General features: G+C 40.6%; 1 long non-coding RNA gene across 1 annotated transcript; it reads right to left on the bottom strand.

The window, feature by feature from the left end:
- Positions 1–758: 758 nt before the first annotated feature.
- On the bottom strand, positions 759–21,187 carry LOC122159660. Its single transcript, XR_006168576.1, has 3 exons — positions 21,101–21,187; positions 1,844–1,972; positions 759–1,049 (listed from the first exon to the last, which is right to left on the bottom strand). It is a non-coding gene; the product is annotated as an uncharacterized LOC122159660 (long non-coding RNA).
- Between the last annotated feature and the right edge of the window lie 832 nt (positions 21,188–22,019).

The raw sequence follows: 22,019 nt of genomic DNA, 5'->3' as shown, positions 1-22,019 counted from the left end.
TAACCTCTGAAATAATTTCCCCACAGAGCAGTGAGCTTTGCATCATCTAAATCTTAGCAATCAAAGCCCTTCTGAAAGCAATGACCCAGCCCAGACATAGGATTTTAGAGATGCTGTGTAGATCATTAAGGAACTGTCTCAGATCTGAACCTTCTTACTTGCTGCTGAACAAGTGTAATGATTCTGTAACAGTACCCTCTCCCACTTCCCATCTCCTTTCCATGCAGAACTATTCGTGATTATGTGAGAAAACTCACGTTTTTCTCTTATGATGACCCCTGATAATGTATGTGGGGAGCTTCTACAGTAGGTTAAGATGAGATATAAGAAGCATCAGACAAAAGGGAATCTTTCCTTCCTGGACACATAATAATATTGTTCTCCATCATTTACCAAAACTTAGAACTGGCTGAACGCCTTGTTTTTCATCTGTTCTTCCCATTTTTTCCTTAACAGCTGCTTTGTGTTCCATGTATTTTGGAGGCTATTGCAAATACATTTCTTTTTTTCTTTTTATTTTTTTCCCTCCTTCTTTTCTTTCACTGCTTGCTTCACAGTTTTTCTCACCTCTTCTCTCCCCCACTTCTTCCATTCACATTTGTGTTACTGTGCCCTAACAGAAAATCAGTCGCTCCGTGCCAAAGACAACATACATCACCCAGTGACGGCTCCTTCTGCTTCTACCCGTGACCTTTAGAAACAAAATAGCCAAACACAAACAAGAAGAGATAAGGGCTCATTCTGGACGTGGCGTTTTTATTTGCTTCAGGTGCGATTTATAAAGCTGTCACCGAGTTCTGCTGGCAGCTGCGGATGCAGTAGGAAAAGTTGTTTCTGTATCCCACACAAACGGTGATGGGAAGTGATTTAACTCTTTGGCTGCTCCAGCTGCTGTGTGTGTGGCACTTCTTTGGGTCTCTGTCTTGAAGAGAAGGCTTCAAAAAGATGGCAGTTGAGGAGGTCGCACAGCAGATGTGGTCATAGGATGTGATCATGTCAGGTCTTCAGAGCTCTGCCCCTCTTCTTGTACATTACAGCTGCATTTGAAACTGGATGATAATGCAGACTTTAAGCCTTCATTTCTATCTGACTGGGATACAGGAGAAAACAGACTTCTTTTCTGATTTTGCTAAATTAGCTTAGGCATCTCAGGTAATCTCTTTGTGCCTCAGTTTCCCCATTGCTGTCACAAAGATACACAAAGATCATCCCATGCTTTTGAGATCCCAGTAGGTTTGTTTTTTTGTACAGGGCAGAACCTGCTGCAGTCTGACCTGCCTTGCAGGGACAGGGATGAGAGCTGAAGAGGACAACAGAGAGGCTGAACAGGGCATGGAAGGATCTGTAACACAGCTCACATAGTGCATTATTTGTGCTGTGACCAGGGGCACCTTTCCAAGTATCGCAGCATGGATGACTCTAAAAAATATCATAGTCCAAATCACCTGATTTTGCACCTAAATGCATACTTTCACTTTGTTCCAGTGCTCTCCACTCTCCCAACTTCAACCTCCTTTTCCTGCTGCAAGTTTCCTTATTAGAGCAGTTGCTCACACATGAAGGCATATGAGTTAAAAGTGCAGCTCTGTCATGAATGTCTACGAACACTTTGTGTTTGTATCCTTCACTATGCTATCTGCCAGTATAATCACTTTCCTCCTGTAATTCTCTCTGTACGTGAAGACTTTAATCCTTTTTCTCCTTTTATATAGAACTTAATGCCATGAATATTGCATTTAGTGCCATGGTCATAGAATCCTAGAATCACAGAATCATTATGGTTGGAAAGGACCACTGAGACCCACAAGTCCAACCCCAGCCCATCCCCACCATGCCCACTGACCATGACCCTCAAGGCTACATCTCCATGGTTCTGGAACACCTCCAAGGATGATGTCTCCCCCACCTCCACCTTCTCCCTGCTGAGAAACCTTGGACCACATCTTCCGGGCCAGAGAGACACATTCAAATCCTAGACAGGGTAAAGCAGAAGATTTATCAGGCGCCAAGCAGCCTAACTATCCCAGAGCCCCAAACTTCACACTGACAACAGAATCATAGAATCATAGAATTGCTCAGGTTGGAAAAGACCTTGAAGATCAGAGAACACAGCTTGTCTCCTCACATTAATAATATGCATGGACTATTTCCATCAGTTCCCCTTGATTTATTTTTCTCCAGTATTTTCTCAAGTGCATGAAGCTCACTTACTCTCCCCAGTCTTTGCAAGTGATACAAATGGTCCTGAGCACTGCTATACTATCCCAGAGTGCAGGTTGGTATTTCTGACTTCCCTGCCTCCTTACTGCTGTTCATTTGAGGGGTGACTGTAGCTAGAAAGTGGCCTTTAGGTTGTTTTTTTCAGACATTATTACACTGTCAAGGCGAGGTGTAAGGCAAGGCTGTTGAAGAAAGAGATTTGACAAGTGAATTTGTTTTAACAGGCAACACAATTTAGTCCATTTAAAAACAAGGCGGAATTGTAAATGCTTTAGGGACTCAGCCTTGCAAACGCTGGTGTCCATAGGCCCCCAAAAGTATAATTAAATCAGGAGTTGATTGACTGAAGAAAAATAGAACGTCAGCAATGAAGGCAATTATAGAAAACAGCAATTCCTTTGCATTACTGCTCTGTTTCATTTTCAGGCTTGGAAACTTCACTGAGGTATGATCTTTGGCCTAACCTCTCTGGAGCCAAGAGCAAAACCTCTCTTTGGCTTCAACACAACCAAGATCTAGGCCCAAAATAAGGTCAATGTCAAGGAAGGCACTGATTGTGCAGATTTGCAAAGGAAAATCTTGCATGGAAAATCTTCCTCTAGATCATGGTGCAAATCTGTAAATTTTCAGCCCTCAGCTGGGCTTAGCTGTGATAATCCAACCTGACTGCTGCACGAGAGTCATCCTGGGAAAATGTCACCTAAATCAGGTTACACGTTCATGCTTCTCCAGTCAAACTCTCATTGCACGTCCTGGAACTTTGCTTGTTCTTTCTTTCTTCACAGTACAGTCCACAGAACTTGGATGAGAGAGAGAAGAGGTGGCCTTCTTCATATGGATGGCACATCTCATCTCTACATCCTCAGGGCATGCCCTCTCATGCCAGCGTCTTGCTTATAACTTGAACCATAGAGAGTTCTCCTAACTCAGATAAGATAGCAGCTGGGTCTGGACACCATGTTCAGAATGGGCTTTGTAGCTTAGATAAAACTCCCAGAGAAAACTTTTTCTTCAGGGAGCTGGCAAACACAGTCCTGACCCCAGCTGCAGCCTGTAGTTGGCTTGCTTCAAAACTTCCCTGAAAAAATAAATAAGAGGTTCTCTCCAAATTCATTGAGAGAAAGTACCCCAAACGTATTTATTGACAGTGGCTCTTTTCCCTTCCAGATAGGGTTGGATGGAACTTCTACCTTTGGAATCTGACCAGCATCTGAGACACAACATTAGAAACACAGCTGGGCAACTCCCAAACATCGCCTCTTGGGTCACTCTTTTATTCTTTTTACTCCCCCTCTTTCCCCTTAGAAAAGCACTACGCAGACCCTATCATTCTCAGCATTTTGGTGCAGAGGCAATGTTAAGCCAATAGCATGCAGTTGAGCATTTGGAGAGCAGAAAGAATTAAAAAACTTGCCAACAGTCTTGTGTGTTGAACTGTATTGTAAATACTCCTCAAAACACTGGAAAGTTGTTACCATTCTGTTTAATTTATAAATGCTGAAACTGGGGCTTGGAGATGCAAAATGAATCACTGAGGGACATTTAGCAGGTTCATAGCAGACAGACATCTCTTGGGAGACATTCCGCAGTCACAAGACCTCACATTATTTGTTGCATGGAGTTTATGGAAATTATCTATTTCGAGCTTGGGAAAAATACCCTTGTAAATCTTGCTGTGATCTCAGAAGATCTTTCTTCCCACCCATTCCTTTCTAACTCCAACCAGTGTCTTACAGCTCTCAGTAAGGAGAGGATTTAGCAGAGGGTTGTTGGAGTTCGTGTAGTATGGTTCGGTTGTGGTTGGGCTTAATGATGTTTAAGGTTTTTTCCAACCTGAACAATTCAATGATTTTATGATTCTATGACATATAGAAGTGCCTGTACCATCTTCTCCTCTTAACAACACCAGGAAGGCTGTCAGAGAACCTTCAGTTTGTGAGATGTGATGAATGCCATGTGGTGCTGTTGGCAGATCTTAGAAGATGCACGCATGCTGACAGGAATTTTTGCTTTCCATTTCAATTAAGAATCAGAGGTTAAAAAAAGAAAGAAAAAAAAAAAAAAAAAACCAACAAAAAAACCCAAAAAACAGCCACAAGGAGCTATTAAACCAAATTGCTATCAACCTTCAGCCCATCTGGGTTACTGACAGCTTCTATTTCCAAAAAGTGTTTCTGGTAGAAAAATGAAGCTCTAGGGCCAGGCCTGGCAAAATCTCAGTCCCCTCTGAGAGTTGCTAAATGTCCTCAGATCCACAGAGGCACTTGCTGATGTTGTAAGGTTATTACAGGATAAATGAGGGCACAGTTTGGGCAACTTGCCCAACTGAGGAAAAAAGAATAATACTTTTGACAGTGTGTGTGGCTTCGATCAATAGAGCTGACCCTCCAGACCCAGATCCAAAAACAGGATGGTTGGTTACAGAGTCTATGAATGCAGCCCTAAGGAGTCCTTGTGTTTTAGTTCTCAAAGCTGATGGTCCTGCTGGTTTTAGGTGCCCAAATCCAACACTGAGATACCACTAATACTCACGGGACTCCTTCTCAGCCTCACACATGGTCGGCAGTTGCATTTCATCCAACTGCTTAAACCTAACAATATGATAGCATTTCTTTTGACACAGAACAGTGTTCATGAAGCAAAACCTTCCCAGCTGCTGGTTGATATGGTTGGTATAAGCACCAAGTCCCAAGAGAGAAACAGCAATAGGGTCATGAATTAACCTCTACACGGAGGATGCCAGCCTCTGGACAGTAGCTAGCTACTATGTGTTGGAACTGCAATTAAGATCTTATCGTAGGGATCAAGGACTAGGGATCATAACTGAGGGATCAAGGACTGGAATAAGAAGTGCTAGAAAAAATGTAGGATATATATATAAACTCTTTTTCCAGGGCAGCAAGTCTGCTACTTGAAACAGAGTAATTTGGTAAGTGATGTATATGCTGTGTGGTGAGCCCTTCACTGTAATGCTAGAGAAAATCTGAATGTGCACAGGACAGCCATCATGTTAACATTAGAATATCTGAGGTCTCTAGGGAGACACTTTCTGTGCTTTGGAGCCCCATTTTTTAAGATGTCTTCCACATCTAAAAGACGTATGAAAAGCGTGAAGACCTATTCACTTGTCAGTGTAGACTGAAATTTGGGCAGCGTCAAGCAACTGTCTGCAATGTAGGTGTACATGTACACCATGAAACTCCAGTGAAGCTCCCAGTTAAGAGATAAACCACCTTTTTCTCTTTGAGGATTCAGGACTTGAGAAAACATTACCAGCCATCCTACACGTTAATGGTGATGACAAACACAGGTGTCTCCTCCAGCCACTCAGCACAGCACTGCTGGCACAAGTAAGGCACCTGGCTTTGCTTTTTAAGGTTTTGGGGTGTTCCTGTGCATTTTGCTGAAAGTGGCATCCTCAGTCTCCTCCAAAGAAACAATTAGATAACAACTCTACCAAACAAGACAGACATTTCACTAAGCATCACTATTGTGCCAATATGACTTCATCAGAAGGACTGTAATATACAAGACAGGAATGAGTCTTGGTCCATATTTTTTAAGGCCCGATCTAAAAACTGTTCCATTGCCTTCAGAAGTGGCCACCACCACTGCCACCTATGGACTTTTAAGAGCCATTGACATTTCAGAGCCAAAGGAACATTTAAACCGAATGTCTTAGAAATTGCTAGTTTTTTTCAACATGGTAAGCAGAAATGAACTGATGCCTAGCACTAGATTTACATGATTGCCCTCTTCTGGGGCATCTCAGAACAGCTCACCCATCCTCAATGCCTGACAGCATCCAGTTCAGTAGCAAAGGATATTCAGGGGGCAAAGGAAAAGCCAAGAGGACCAGCAGAACACTCCAAAAAATGAAAACTTAAACTGCAGTTTTGAGCATTTCTATATTCCTTGCTAAGAACACACATGGAGCCTATCTCTGAGTATAAACCAATATCCCTCATTCTCGAGCAGTAGGAGACATTTCATAAGCTGGCCATGATTTGGTATAACTCCAGTGAAGTTATTTTACACTAACATACAGGAAAAAATCAAAAACACTGAATTTGAAGCAACAAAAAATTGAAAGAAGTTGATATCTATCCAAGCTTTAAGATTGGTGCATGTAGTAAAGGAGAGCGTGCAGTCTTGTAATGCTGAACTAACTGCAGAAGCAGCAGAAAAGGGTGTGAAGGGCATGAAGGTTGTGCATTATCTTATGAAGCTGTAATCATTACCCACTGTGAATAGGGATTTCACAGCACAAGACAGCTGCTGGGTTAAAGAAACAAATACTGACCACAGTTTCTACAGTTTACTACTCAAATTTGCCCAGCACAAAGCAGATAGTATCTTATCTGAAGTTCTATCTCCTTCAACTGAAGCTGAAAGCACTGGGAGGGCATTTTAGTGCAAAAATGAACTAGGCATTCACTGACACAACTTTGTGGGTGTGCATACATTTCACTGCAAAAATACATATGCATATAGTGAAGATAAAGGAAGTGAGCACAACAAGAATAGTCCCTCATTTGCAAAAATTGGAAGTAAATATAACTATATTCTACTAAACTATGTGTATGCATCCAGATATCTTCAGCACTGAAAATTTTATCAAAACCAAAGAATATGAAATTGAAAGAAGTGAGCTTATCTTAGCTTGTAACCTGTTACATAGGGCCTGTTGAGTGACTTCCTCCTTTAAATTGACAATTAAATTGAAGTTGTGAGGAGTAGAGCTTGCTGATTTTCTTCGGTTACTGCAGAACAGAGGGTTTTCATTAGAGCAAAACACGATTCCACCAAAATTTTTTTCTTCAAACACTTTCATCACAGTCTGAACGGATCTTTTAAACTGTTTGTTCCTGTTGCCAGTGCAACAGTATTTGTAGCCTCTTATATCCAAGAGCAAATCTGGTGAGCAAACTGCAAAACCAATATTTATTTAGCATTTAATCAAGCTCGTTAAATTATCCAGAACCTGAACAAATTGTTCAGAGCACAATTTGAGCTCTGCACTCATCCACCACCACCATCCACCTGATGCTGGATAGGAGCTGAACATGTTGATAGAACACCACGGCCATTAGGATTTTGAGGTGATCATTTATCATAGTAAATGAGTAGGAATTGCTTTTTCTATTTTCCATGCACTATTAGGCCTGGGGTGTTTGTGTTCCATGGATCTCAGTCTGAGTAAATACATTTGCAAACTTTATTTCAATTGAGCTGTAATGGTTTCAGCCCAGATTTCAAGCTAGACATGACCAGCTTGTGTAATCCCAATGGGGACATCACAGATTGATTTAGAACTATTATGACTTATTTTCTGAAAATCACATTCTAACACCTTTGTTCATGTTGCATAAAAGCTAAGTGGGAGAATAATTTTCCCTTGATGTTCAATCCATGTTGAGATGAAACCAAAACTAAGAAAAATGAAACAGAAAGAGAAATAAAACAAAACAACAGAGGTTAATTGTCTGAAAGGTTAGAAGACAAAGCTGATAAATAAGTCAAAACATTTTTAAATATCATCACTATACTTCTCAAACAGTCATGAACTGAATTCTTTGTCCAACCTACACATGTCAAAGTTTGTAGGGAGCTTCTAAAAACAGAAGGTTTTAACAGGTTAGAAAGCAGGTGTCCAGCTTACTCTGAAAGGAGAACAAAAGAATGAGGTTTGCTTTTTCTTGAAATCTCTTCCTGACATGTTTTATCATGATTCTATTCAGATGTTACAAATTTATCTGTGCTTTAAAGTGTAAGAGCACCCTGACATGGTACCAGTTACCTAGGGAAATATACCAGTTCAGAAGATATCCACAATCAAACCAGCACATCTAGATGGGTTGAATCTTTTTGTTATAAAGAACTGGAGTTCCACTTGAAGCCTCAGCCCTTAGCTTTGTGTTGGGAAGGGTAAAGATGCTTAGAAGAAAATCCTTTAAATCCAGTGGAATGAACTTATGTTCTCTTAGTGGAATGAGATTATAGGTTTGATCTAACAGTTGTCTGGGAAAATTCAAAGAAAATTCAACTAAAATAGACATTACACAGACAGAGATGGAGGCAATTCACACCCACAAGATTTTTCTCTCTGGAGACCAAGATGTGGAAGAAAGTCAAAGTGCCTTACCTTAACATGACACAGCAATGCTGGATCAGAGCTCACATCTCTGCTTGCTGCAGGTGTCGTCATGCCTAGCAGGGAACTAATAAGCATGGTCTACAGAACATTGAATTCCCACATTCCTCAACCTCACATCTCATTATTTTCCCTGCAGAGTTCCCATGGTCTGAAAAGAAGCAGACAGTGCAGGCATCTCCCAAAATCTGACTTGGGCTGCTCCCTCCCTGCTGACTCATAAACAGGAATTGCAGTCATTCCTAGGTGACTCCTCAACAGCCCTCTCACATAGGCTTACGATCAGCTGCAGGAGCTTTTGTTTTCTTGTGGTCAGCCACTCTCCTCTGAAAAGTCCCTGGAGGAAGCATTATATTTCCTCATACAGGCTTTGAACCTCTGGATTAGCACAAGCACTTCCTGCACAGAAGGAATTTGTTCTGCAGCCTTGGGGAAACACTGGGTTAAAACGAATGAGTGAAATCTGACAACAAGAGGTCGTTTCCAGTTTCCCTCACTGTAGCAGCCTTCAGGATTTGCTTCCTTCCAGGCTTAGGTCGTGATTCAGGATGAGCTAAGTTCTTTGCAAGGTTCCTGCCCTACAGAAGATACAAGTCTGCTTGAATTTCTTCACTGAAGTCTTTGTCATCCTAAAGGACCTTGTAATTATCTGACAGAAGAGATCAGCTTTTACAAAGGAGTTTCTTTGAGGTGAATTACTGCCTTAAAATGTTCAGTTTCCATGTTCCTATTTTTCAGTGTGTCATTATGCATCAAGCATACTTACATCTGAATGGGAAATATCTGTCCACAACCAAGCAGAGTCTGAAAAATACTGTGTTTGCATTTAAGCATTGTACTTAAGTATTCTTCAGAATATATGATTTTTTAGAAGTAAGGTGAAATGAAGTCTTTCCAACCTACGCATTATCCCTTGATTAGTTCAGAATTTAGGAGAGTAGATCTGATCATATGTCTTCAGGACAGGTTCTCTGTGGTCCGAATTGGAGAGTCAAGATAAAGAGCATGACTGTGGCAATGCAACCGAGATCCCGCTGGTTGCTCCTTTCTTTATAACTACTTTATCCAGAAGGATTTGATTCACTCTCCAGAGATGCAGTTTTCCCCTTTTTGCCATTAATGTGCATTCCTTCAGGTCAGCAAAATGCAGTTCCATGGGTTTCACTGCCTATTATTATCATGTGGAAATATTCAGTCGTTGTCTTGTTGCACATAAAGACATTCTTAGTATTAGATCTGAACTTTTAAGCCAAACAGAACGTAATGGACAGGCATCTTCCTTCAAATGCCATAGAGCAATCCCATGACGAAGTCCATAATTAGTTAACTAATTATTAGGCTCCGTGTTTTCATTTTTTGATTATGTCATTTCTGTCTTATGCCTGGAGGCATACAAGGGCAGGCTGGATGTGGCTCTGCTCAGCCTAGTCTGGTGGTTTGCAACCCTGCCCACAGCAGCGGGATTGAAACTAGATGATCATTATGGTCCTTTTCAAACCAGACCATTCTGTGATTCTATGATTTCTGCCATCTTCTGAATGAAAGAAAATATTTGAGCAAAAGAGCATCTTAATGTTCTCTATAATGAAATTAGTCTGATGCAGAAAATGCCCAGCATTTGGTAGAAAGCCAATTCAAACTGAACAGACTATTTAAATTCGAATGGTCTCTGAACTGAGCTTTCCAGGAAAATAAACCTGCAAAATGTGATTTTTTTTTCTGCTGGAGGATGTGTGGGTTGGGTTCCCTCTCAAAACTCATGGAGTCATTTCCTTCCTGATTCATCATGTTGCACCTTTGGGCTACCTCTGTATGGATGGACGTCCTGCTCCAGGATTAAGTATGCAGTTTGGATATCTAAAGATCCTTTGATCACATGGGGAAAATTCTGTCTATTTTGTGAAGAGGTAAAGAAATACTGACAGCAAGGGCAACTAAGCTCTCATTCTGTCTGAGTTCCGAGTTACAGACAACCATTTCAATCACAGAGTGTCTAAGTGGTCTGGAAATCCTGGACTCTCTGTTGAGAGACAAAGCAAATGACTGATTTTGTGATGAATGTAAACCTAGATTTAGAAAAGAATCCAGCCTGATTTATAGTTGGGGTTCTAACTTCATTTCAGACAAAATTCAAAGCAGCGGAATTTTTGAGCACTTCTCTCAAATGTTCCCAAAAACTACTTAATAAGAAAGTTTCCATTCCATTTTCCTTCTGCATTTTGAATCAATAAGGTTAGGAATAGGTTGAAAGTGTAGAAAAAAAAGGGGGGAAAGCAGAAGCAACTACTTTGTAGTGTATACAGTGCTATCCCACAAGCACAAACAGTGAACAAGAATTGAAAGGATGACTACTCTTCTGCTCAGGCCGTTGATCTGGATGCCAGGTGAGGTTCAGGTTCATGCTGAATTCTTGTAGACCACATCAAGTCATTAATTCCTTCCACTACCACTCCTTCTCCACAAGACATCCAAGCAGACCTGCTTGTGTCCTTGCATGCAGAGAACATCCCTTGCAGAGCAGCTGAGAGTGGGGCTGAGGGTTTTCAGGAGCAAATTAGGTCACCGGAGAAAGAAAAAGAGCCTGAAACTGGGATTTTACATTCCATTGGCGACACTTCACAAATTTCTCTCTTTTCTCTCTTCCTCTCAGTTGCATGTTTGGGAAATGAGGAACAATGGAATTTGTGTATTAGAATTCATTGAGAATTTTTGGCTAATGTATTTTCCTAGAAAGAGGCCTGATTCACCAAGCTGCAGTTGTTTCCTTCAGGTTCTTAATAAGTAAATACCTACGTGCATAAACACATGCATAAATAAACGTGTTTTGAAATTGTATATAGCTTTGAATTTCTTTGAAGGAAATGTTTAATTTTTGCTTTGTAATAGCTCTTGCTTTTGCATTGCTTATTACTCTATTTTTACATTATTTCCATTATTAAAAGGACCTAAAGCATGAAAAATATCTTGAAACACCAATGGTGAATTCTTCACGGATTACTGATCTGCAAGAATTACCAAGTTTTGATGGTAAAACTTCTGAAATCTGAAATTCTCACAGGACAAAAGGAGGTTTCACAATCAGTTCTGTTTCGATATGATTATTATTTTGTTTTTTGTGTGTCTGGCGGGTGAAGGAGTGGATTTTATGTAAATCTGATTGAAAAGTATGTTTGCTGGATCTGGCCACATCCTGTGTTTTTTGTCCCACAGCAAATCCAGAGTGACTCAAATAATCTTTATGGCTTTGCAGAGTCTGCTGAGATAAACAAGAGGAGAATAATTTGTCATGATATCCCTAGAAGAAAAACAAGTTTAGATGTCACATCATATCCAGTTCTGAACACATAAGTGTATTGCTCTTGTTCATTTGTTAACCGGTGTTGGGAAGCTCACCAAATCTTGCCTGCAAAGTCTATGAAAAGAAGTGGTTACTATATAAGTTTTGAAATGACTGTCTCCATATTGGGAAGAACCAAGTCTCCTGGACTGCAGGAGAACAAACAGGAACATTAAGTGCAGTGTGGGTAAGGATTAAACAGAAAGACAGTGCAGGAAGAATTTTCTTTGAGGGCTTTGAGCATTCATCCCCTCATGGTACAGCTGCTGCCTGACTTGTCTGCCATAATTCAGCAACAATTTCTATTGCACATGATCCTCAAGGTGACAGGGACTTCTGAAGTGGAAGGTCTCCAAGGATGGTCCTCACTTCTTCCTGTCTTCTACTCCAAGGTCCAAGTACCAAGCTCAAATTGCGCTCACCTTGTTGGTATCAGAAAAGCACATTAAGAATGGACACTCTGTCTTGCATGAGCATTTGTGGGACAAAACTTCTTTGACAAAAGGCATCAGACAAAGAGATATAGCAGAGTAAGGAAGAAGTCTTTAAACATTGATTTTGCTTCTGCGATTTTCCAACAAGCTCATTGCTGAAGGTGGTGGGATTTGCAAAGGAATACTTGATTTCCCCTCTCTATGAATAACTATTTGTTTTCATACAGCATTCATTAGAAGTCATCAAGACCCAAATCTGTGAGATACTATGATGGATTAAGGAGAAATATGATGACCTTTCTTTTCCAAGGCTGACTTAGAATAGGGCATCAACAATTTTTATATGTCATAAGTCTACCAGTAGTGAGTTTAGGCTGACTGGCAGGAAAGGAACTGCTCATGTGACAAGAAAGTGTTCTCTCTTACATTACACAAAATTAAAAACAAAAGACAAAGGGAACATTAACTCTTGTGAGGCCCCATCTGGAATACTGCATCCAAGTGTGGAGCCCTCAGTACAAAAAAGACAGGGAGCTGTTGGAGAGGGTCCAGAGGAGGGCCACTAGGATGATCAGGGGACTGGAGCATCTCCCCTATGAGGACAGGCTGAGCGAGCTGGGCTTGTTCAGCCTGGAGAAAAGAAGGCTGCGGGGTGACCTCAGTGCAACCTTTCAATAGCTAAAGGGAGCCTACACAGGGGAGGGGAATCAACTCTTTGAAATGGTTTATATGTGTAGGACGAGGGGAAGTGGTTTTAAGTTGAGGGAGGAGAGATTTAGGTAGGACATCAGGGGGAAATTCTTTACCCAGAGGGTGGTGAGGTACTGGAACAGGCTGCCCAGAGAGGTTGTGGATGCCCCATCTTTGGAGGTGTTCAAGGCCAGGCTGGATGGGGCCCTGGGCAGCCTGGTTTAGCATTAAACGTGGAGGTTGGTGGCCCTGCATGTGGCAGTGGGTTGGAGATTCATGATCCTTGAGGTCCCTTCCAACCCTGGCCATTCTGTGATTCTATGATTAGGAAAAGTTTGAGGCAAAGGGGATACACCAGCTGAAGTCTGGCCAACATATATAGTTCATGGTCAAATGAATACGTATGGGATTTACAAGAAAAAGTTGAACATTCCCAAAGAAGCAATGACTACAGAAATTGATTTTTTTAAAATGTTTTTCCTTTTAACTTTTTTTTTCCCCATTAAAAAAAAATATGGGAATAGAACTAGTGCAGTATGAGAATGAGAATGAAGACTTTCCTATAGCTCAAGCTGAAATGAAATGAAATGGCAAACAACTATGGGGCATCTTGGAGATTGGAGAGACTGCTGCTCACAATAGAAAAGAGGAAACTTGAGATCCTAGGAGGCACTCCAACAGTTAGGGAAGATACCAGGTCCCTGTTCATTTGATCTGAAACTCATCAGTGTTCTCAAGCCTAAATTTTAAGAATTCCATTCTATTAATATTTGAGTCTTTGGATTTTTCCTTCATGTTTTGAAGGTCTGTAAGTAATAAATTATCCATATTTCCCATAGGATGAAAATTCAATTTCCAGTTTTCAGAATGTTTACGTTAGCAGAAGAGCCACTTTCTGTTTCAATATTTGGATTAATAAATTTTGGAAAGGTAACTTCCCACCATTTAACATGATCCCAAACAGCTTTGTATGATTCTAATGCACCAGTTTCATCAGAGCCTTTCTTGGGAAAGGTCACACTACTCTGGGCAGGAATTTATAATTAAAAATAAAAAGGAACAGACACATTTTAAAACAGCTAAAAGTGTGATGGTTAAAGAACATATCTAAAATGACATTGTTTAAATTTTTAACTAGAAAAAAAACAACAAAGGAAGATTTTAATGTTTCATAGTTCAACTGCATATACTCGGTCGTTGGTCTTCTGCCTTTTTTGAACTTTCTCTTTATCCTTTTTGAGACTTTCACTTCATTCACACTGGAGATATTTTGCAGCCTTATACAGTACAGGACAATTCAGCAGAGCACAGCGAAAACAACAGAAGAAACCCTTTCCAGCAAACTGAATGGTGCACAGAATGATGATCTTTTCCTATTGAGTCTGTTGGGTAGCTGGCACTATAAAAACATAGAGTACTGCTACTGGGTTGTTACTGCTTTCTCACTCCAGAAACAGCCGTATTTTACTGGTAAAGTTTTGGTATGCTTAGAAAAGAATATGGAAAAGTATTCACTTGTTAGCACTTTTCACTGCCAGAAATATTTTAATTTTTTCAGGTCACTAACCAAGTTGGAGTATAGACTTCACAGAAGTTTATAATAAAACATTTCCCCTACAAAACTGAAGGGGCTTGAACTCAATCAGCAATTACTAATGAAGTTTATTCATGTTATGGTATTTATTTAGGTGCATAAAATATGTTGGGGATTGGAATTTCTCCTGGCAAGTCCTGCAAGTGTGTCAAGGAAAAGTCTCTGCTCTGAATACTGCTAGTGGAAAGCCAAAATAGACTGCTCAAAATAGACTGCTTGCATTATTTGCCCTCGAGCAAATATCTCCAGTGAATTAGGATTGTTCTGCTGGCACATGATGGTAAAACCAAGCAGTAAAGGGGAATTCAAGTTGTGTCTGATCAAGATGTTCCCGTGACTCTCATCGGAACAGAGCCTCCTAAGTCTTAAATACTCTTGCTTGCAAAATTCCCTTGTGTCCTAGGGAAAGGTCATTATCCATGTTTACCAGAAGAGAAAGTGAGGTGCAAGTGTTAGACCCACATATTTTTGTGAATGTTCACTCACTTTGATTTTACTGTAAATCAAGAATTTGTGTACCTTTATGAATCCATGAGCATCACAAAGCATGATGTATTGGAGCCAGGTACTGAGCCACCAGTAAACCACTGCTGGTAGACTATGAAGAATGCATTAGACAGTGTCAGGAATGACACAGGTAAAACTGTCCCTGCATAAAGAAGATGAAGAGACTTGATAGCAAGTATAGGTCTCTACCAGACCAATTTCTCAAAGACTTTGTATGATAAGGGCACAGGACAGGGAGACTGGAAGTCACCTCATCCTTCTCAATAGGAATGCACAGAGCAGCAAGGTAACATGCTCCCAGCCTACAAATAAGATACTTAAGTCTCTCCCACATCATAATTCCCCAACTTGGTTATCCAAGGCCATGGTATGGATCCACCAATTCATAAATCATGGCCTGTATTGTAGGGAAGAGTAAAGCCATGGGCAACAGCGTGAGCCTCAAGCTGTGAGACTTTTCTATCATTTAGCACTGATTCATGCTGGATCTCATCCCTTCGCTGCTATAAAGGCACATGGCTCTAAAGGAATTGTAAATACATCATTTTATGTGGCACGTGATTTGTACTCTGTCTTGGAAAAACAAAGGGAGAAAAATTACACGGATTTGCAATCCATTTTCCTTCAGCTGTATTTTAAAGCCTAATTTCTATACCTCCACTGAGTCTATCACCAGATCAAGCCCCCTGGATAATTCTGAACATATGCCATCTGGCTGCCACAATGAAGATATTGATGTCCTCAGCTTAAGCTTCATAAACGTATGGACAATGCGATGTATATGCGTAGGTGTACAGATCATAGGTGTATAGGCTGTTCATTTACAGCACTAATCTGCTCAAATCCATGTCAGTTCATCTGTAAATTAGCATTGGTTCATCAAGCACAATGTAAGCTGAAAAAACCAAACTCCCCAAGATTCCAAAAAGATCATTTATAGGGAAAATATGGGCATTTCACCTGAGAAATTTGCTATTCAAAGTAGAAATGTGCTTTCACGGCATGCCCTCTCCTCTACCACTTCAAGCCTGGACATATTTAAAGATAAAAGATAAAAAGTAAGTTGTAAATGAGTGTGGAGAAGACTAATGCACAATGTCGCCAAGAAAAACAGTGAATGTCTCTGTGGAAACCACATCCTTTGAAATATCTTCTGTGAAATCTTATGCCCTCAGATTTCATTATTCTGTCTGTTCTGCGTGTGTCACTTCAGCTTATTTCTTCCCATTGAAGAATCCTCAAATGCACTGCCATCCTTTGGGGAGGGGATATTATCTGGAGATAATTAAAAGAGGGGGGAATATTCCTGTGCAGTGAAGGAATGATGAGAAAGGCATAAATTTGTGGTTTCACTTTTTCTGGAAAACTCTTTATTGATGTCAGCAACAAACCATTACTGAAAATAGCCATCAGGCATTAAAAGAAATGGTCTCTCATTCCTGCCACTACTTCCCTCTGCTTTCTGTTATTGAAATTTCCCTATCTTAACACTAATGTATGGGTCCCAGTTTATAAGGGAGATGTTCCCTTGGTTTATGACTAGAAGTCTAACTGTTGTAATCTCCTAAATCTTCCTTGATTTTCACTGTGAATTTCTTTTGGCAGGGGTACTGGCTCCAAAGGAGGTAAGTGAAAGAAGGATTCAATGGAGTGCTGTTCGATAAGAGTTTAAGTCATGATTCATCCTCTTCTAAAATGGAAGTCTAAAACAGATCTGTGGAATCACATCTAAAAGTGGCTACTTCTCCATGCTGATAATGTGGGAGCCCAGAATACCTGTCTCATCAATAGATAATTATGTTGCATTTACCCAAAGCTAGGTTAGAGAAAGAAAAGTTTAGATCTGTTTAGCTACTTGTACTGAACTACCCTTCATCCTTTCAGGAAGCAAAATATACCCTCTGTGAAAACTACTCCTGACAAGGACTTTGAGTGCACCTCATGTTCACAAGACAATGGCAGTGGTGAATGCTTCAAGATTTACTTTTTATAAGTGGGAATATTTACACACCCACAAGTCAAGTCAGGAACATTTAATAAACACGGGCTCTGTTCAAAGCTGACACAGGCCTTGACAGCTGACTATAATATTTTGTGGACGTGGGTGATGCTTTTCTATGTATTCTGTTCCTTTCGGTGTACCCAATGCACTTAACATTCTTTGCAAACTAGCATTCAATCTAGGAGAGTATAATCCTGATTTTCCATGTTTCCAAGAGGCTAGAGATGTTAGCAAGAGTTTATTTCACCTGCTCCACTAGTGTGGCACAGTAGGTGTGGGACTGATTTCATGGAGTAAAATAAACACTGTTTTTCTATGTAGATGTCTGCAAGAGAGCTGGCGTCTGGGCTGATATTATAGCCAGAGAAGGGCTAGTCAACACAGCACCGGAGTCTAGCAAGCATCCCTGCTAAATCCATGTAATTGCTTGATTCACTTGTCCAAATAAAACCAGCTGGGTCTGAAATACCCACACAAACGGAGAGTTTAAAGGCTGTCTTCACCTTTGTGGTGATGAGAGTGGAAGGGATACCCTGTGACATTTACACAGGAGATCTCTAGGTTCAAGCAAAGAACATAGTAATACTGTGGGTATGTCTCAGATACATACTGATTTTACTAATTGCTCAGACACTGAGGGTCCATGTGGACATGCAATTGTGGACGCTGCATCCTACTCTGTCTCCTAAAAATGATTTAAGGTGAACCCCAACACCTCAGTGCCTCTGTTAGCATTTCCCTGCCTTGAAAAGCAGTTGCATTAGACTACACTGCTGTATGCCATGGTCTCTAGACATCCCACAGCAACAGTGATTACTGGCTGTTGAGACTCCATTGACTTCCATGAAAGTTTAGCTACTTTGTGCATGTACAGACAGCGTTCTCTCACTGACTATAATGGGAGCTATAGTAAATTAGCTCAGCTGAAGGCAACTGCATTATGGATTTGCACTTTCTCATGTGTAGGCATCTCAATTTAGGAGTCTTAAATCCCACTTTGGAATACTCTGTTAGGTTGAAAAACAAACTCCATCACACCACTTATAGTAGGGTCTAGTGCCAGTGTGGGCTGTAAAAGGTGGTAGGAATGTTATATTTTATATCTCCATCCTCACAGGAACATTTTCTTGGTTCACATGAGAGATGGCTGACTGCAGGATGAGTAATAGTTGGTTTCAGCATTTTCTTTTTTCTTTTTTCCCCACAATTTTCAGCACAATCCACAGAGCTCTGGAAGATCTGCTGTGCTCAAAATATTGCTAAGTCATACAAAATGCAAAGAATATTAATTTGTGGAGCAGCTCATAAGCAGACAGTCACAGGCACTGCAAACTGCCTGAAGGTCTGGGCAGGCATCTGCTGCTGTCCACCTCCCACTCCTTATGCTTGACCAACAATTAACCATGAAACCATAACCAAGAGAGCAGGAAGAAGGTGAAAGGAGAGGGATAAAGGCACAGACTTTGGCAGAAAAGCATTTCTGGGTGAGAAAATGATGTAGAGCAGTGCAGACTACTACTACTATTGATGGGCTCAGATATCATCTGCCTCTCTTCTGTTCAGACCCTATTCATTGTCTATTTGCTTATTCCAAGACTCTTCAGGTTTTGTGAGGAAGGGAAAACTCTTCAAACATCACTGCAAAACTTTTGCTTATGCACCATCTCTACAGTGGCTCTCCAGCAATTAAAGCAGAACTGAAGCAGCAGCAACAACAGAAAAGAGTGGTTTGTCTTTAAATTTATGTGGCACAAAGCACCAGCAGCTCAAGAAATGAGAGAGCGTTTAGCTCTGCCCTGGGACTTATGAAAACAAGTCTGAGACAAGTCAGTCACTGGGTTAATGCTGGGAAACAAAAAGGGACCTTTTCTATCTGTGCATTCAACAATTTCTGTTTGCACTGGGAACCTCCTGGCTTTCCCACTTCACCTAAAGCCTCCAGGTGTATTTTATAAGCCTCGTAATAGTTTTGGAGCCTCAGTTCAGGAGTTTAATTTTCACATACGATGCCATCTGCCGTCTGGACAGCCCTAAGGGGAATCCTTATTAAACTAACTCTGAGGCAGTAAAGCCATATGTGTAGCTTTACAGCTCATGGAAGGAATTATAGTCATTCAGCCAATAAGAAGAATTGCTCCGTGATGGCACCATAATTTTTCTGTGTATGTAGGGCCTTTAGTTCAATAAGAAGCTGCTCACCAAACTGTGCTGTGAAAAATTAAAGCCTTAGCAGGTGAAAGTTAGTGTAATGTGGACTATTTAGTTGCAGCTACAGTATTTTACACAGTTTACAAAACAGTTTGCTTACTAATGGAGGAATACGATTTCCCCAGTGTCACTCTCTGCTCTGAAAAGGGAAATGTTCCAGATTCTTCAGAAGATTTTAAAGGCTTTCACACCAAACTCTTCCTTTAACATGGAAGAAACTTAAGTCTCTGGAAGCCTCAACTGTAATGGTAAAGCAGTATTCAGAGTGCCATGAGTTTCAGTTAACTTTAGAGAGTCTACAGTGCAGACGAAGTTGTCTGAGCCAGTCATCTGAAGCTCCCTTTATAGCCCAGGGAGACATATTTAACTTAGCCAATAGTTAGGAACACTGTTCATGAAGTTAATATCTGAAGTCAAACTAATTTTAAGTGCCTACTTCTGTCTCTATCCTACAAGGAGTTTTATATGGAAGATCATCTCAATCCTTGGTGATTACACTGCAGACGTCTGCATTTTTTAGAGGAGGATTGTTGTGGGTTTTTTTCCCCATAGCCACACATTTGAATCATTCCCATACAAATTCCAAATTATTTTGGCTTTGACCAATAGGAATGCCACTCAGGAAGTCATTAGGTCACTGGGATGAGAAAAGCTAATCAACTCAGCCATGAAGTATCAACACAGAGAAATAGTTGTAGCATACCTATAGCCGTGATAATATGGAACTATTTAAGAGTTAAGAGATAGATACATGTAGAGACAATTTCTCTTACTGAGCCAATGAGTGGAAGAAGAAATGATGAGTGCTTGTATACAAGCATTTCTTACAATGAAGGGTGAATCCTACATATTGTCTTCACTTCTAACTGAGGACTATGGCAGTGCATCTGGGACCCTGTTGTAGGCTACTTTGTAAGCCATGTTGCCATCTCCTTATCCAAAATAATGATAGAAATTATAGTGTTCTATCTTCATCGTGAAATTTACTTGATTCTGCTGTAGTGACATGAACAGATTGTTTTTCTACAGGAGTGGCTGAATAGGTGTGTTTGGAGGAGGAAGGGGCTGTGCAGTATTGTGAACATCACCCAAGAATGGTAAGGTCTTCTGCCAGTGTGAACTACCACAATAAATGTTTTCAGCTTCAGCCCACTTGCTGCTTATGTTTTGAAGAGGAAAATACAATCATAGTATCATTAAGATTTCAGAACAACCTACTAAGATCATCTAGACCAGCATTCAATCCATCACCACCATGTCCACTAAAGAGCAAAATTAATAAGGGGTTGGCCACTTTGCAATAGAGGAAAGTGCAGCAAAGTTTCTGAACTTCTTTGAACCGTGTAACATGGGCTTCATAGACCCACTGGTCAGGTTCAACCACTTGATGAGATGCCTTTGGCTGCTCCATAGATGTTACAGGCAGGTTTAGCTGAAATGAGAAAGCAAAGGAGTTTGCAAGGCTTTTGAGCTGTGTGGAGCCCACTGCCAGGTATGTTCACTCCCCATAGTCAAAGTCTGTCATATGACCTTGCACACACTTTCATAGGCCACATGTGTGCAATACAACCAAGGCAGAACAAAATGTGAGAGAGATTATGGCCATAGAGGAAAAAAACTCTACCAGTCCTCTTGACTTTAATTAGGCATCACGAGAGGAATTGTGGCTGCTGTTTGTTAAACCCAGAGAACTTTACAGGCTTAACTCCCACTAAAAGCCAGGAAAATTCAGGTGGTCATAAACATCAACAAGGGCACGCAAAAATAAATCCAGTTATGGCATGAATAGGTAAGGCAGCAAGCAGTTCCTTGCTTCTTTTCATGAATGTGCAACTCCGTTCTCAAAAGAAAAAAAGAGAAAAAAAAAGCCAAAAGCAATAGTTTGTCTGAGTATATGAAAACATAGACAAAAACTTAGCTACTACCAAAAAAGATCTTAGTCTGGTAATTTTACCTTTGCATCAGGATTTGACTTAAATTCATCTTGATGTCACATTCAGGACTGTGCAGGTATATCTTCATCTGTATCTGACTTTCTCGTGCTCAGTATTCCATGCAGTTAGGTAGGAGCAAAATACCTAAATAACCATGTTTACCGAGGCTAGGACCAAAGTACTGATTCAAAATTTTTAGATTGCAAATATTTATAATTTAGTCTTCTATAATTAGAAGCCATCAAGATCCAATCAGCACTAGCTATCTCACCTGCTATCAGTAAGCAAATGCTTCTTGGAACTGGCCTGGTTTGTTTCCTAACCAACTGGTATATTAATCCCAGAAATTCAATATTTGCTTAAGATAAAATGTCCTCCCAAGAGAAGTACTGCTGTACCAGGCAAGTGCCGGAAGAATAAGTGGGAAATATTCCCCTTCGCTAGAGCTCAGCTCCGACAGGGGAAAAATGAAGGAAATGGCAAACATTGAAAATGACAGGAAAAAAATGCAAGAAATTTAAATAAGGGGATAAACATGTGACTGAGGTGAATTACACACAGTGGAGTGTGACAACTTCTGAGCACAAGAAGTTCTTCAGTGACTTTCACACTCCACTCTCCGTAAAACAAGGTCTCATACATCCACGTGCTCTCTGATGGATCCTCTAGTGCTCTATCAGATTGACTTCTCATGACTCTAATCTGGTAGGATTAGCTACCTACCTCTGGTAGGATTAACTAACACTGACAGTTATAGAGGCTATGCCAATATTAAAGATCTTTGCTGGTAAGTAATGATACCAGTGACAGCACTCCTGATCAAGTCATCGGTTTTCTCACTTAAACATTTGTTTCCTTGTCACTCCACATCTTGTGTCATCTGGGTTTGGCAAGCACAGGTACATCACGACAAGTTAAAAACCGATTTTCAACAGATGA

This window comes from Centrocercus urophasianus, unplaced genomic scaffold (assembly GCF_019232065.1).
Source record: "Centrocercus urophasianus isolate 14NV4802_14NV808 unplaced genomic scaffold, USGS_Curo_1.0 seq_16, whole genome shotgun sequence".
NCBI lineage: Eukaryota > Metazoa > Chordata > Aves > Galliformes > Phasianidae > Centrocercus > Centrocercus urophasianus.
Note: the sequence above shows the minus strand (reverse complement) of the source record. Positions and strands in the feature narration are given on the sequence as shown.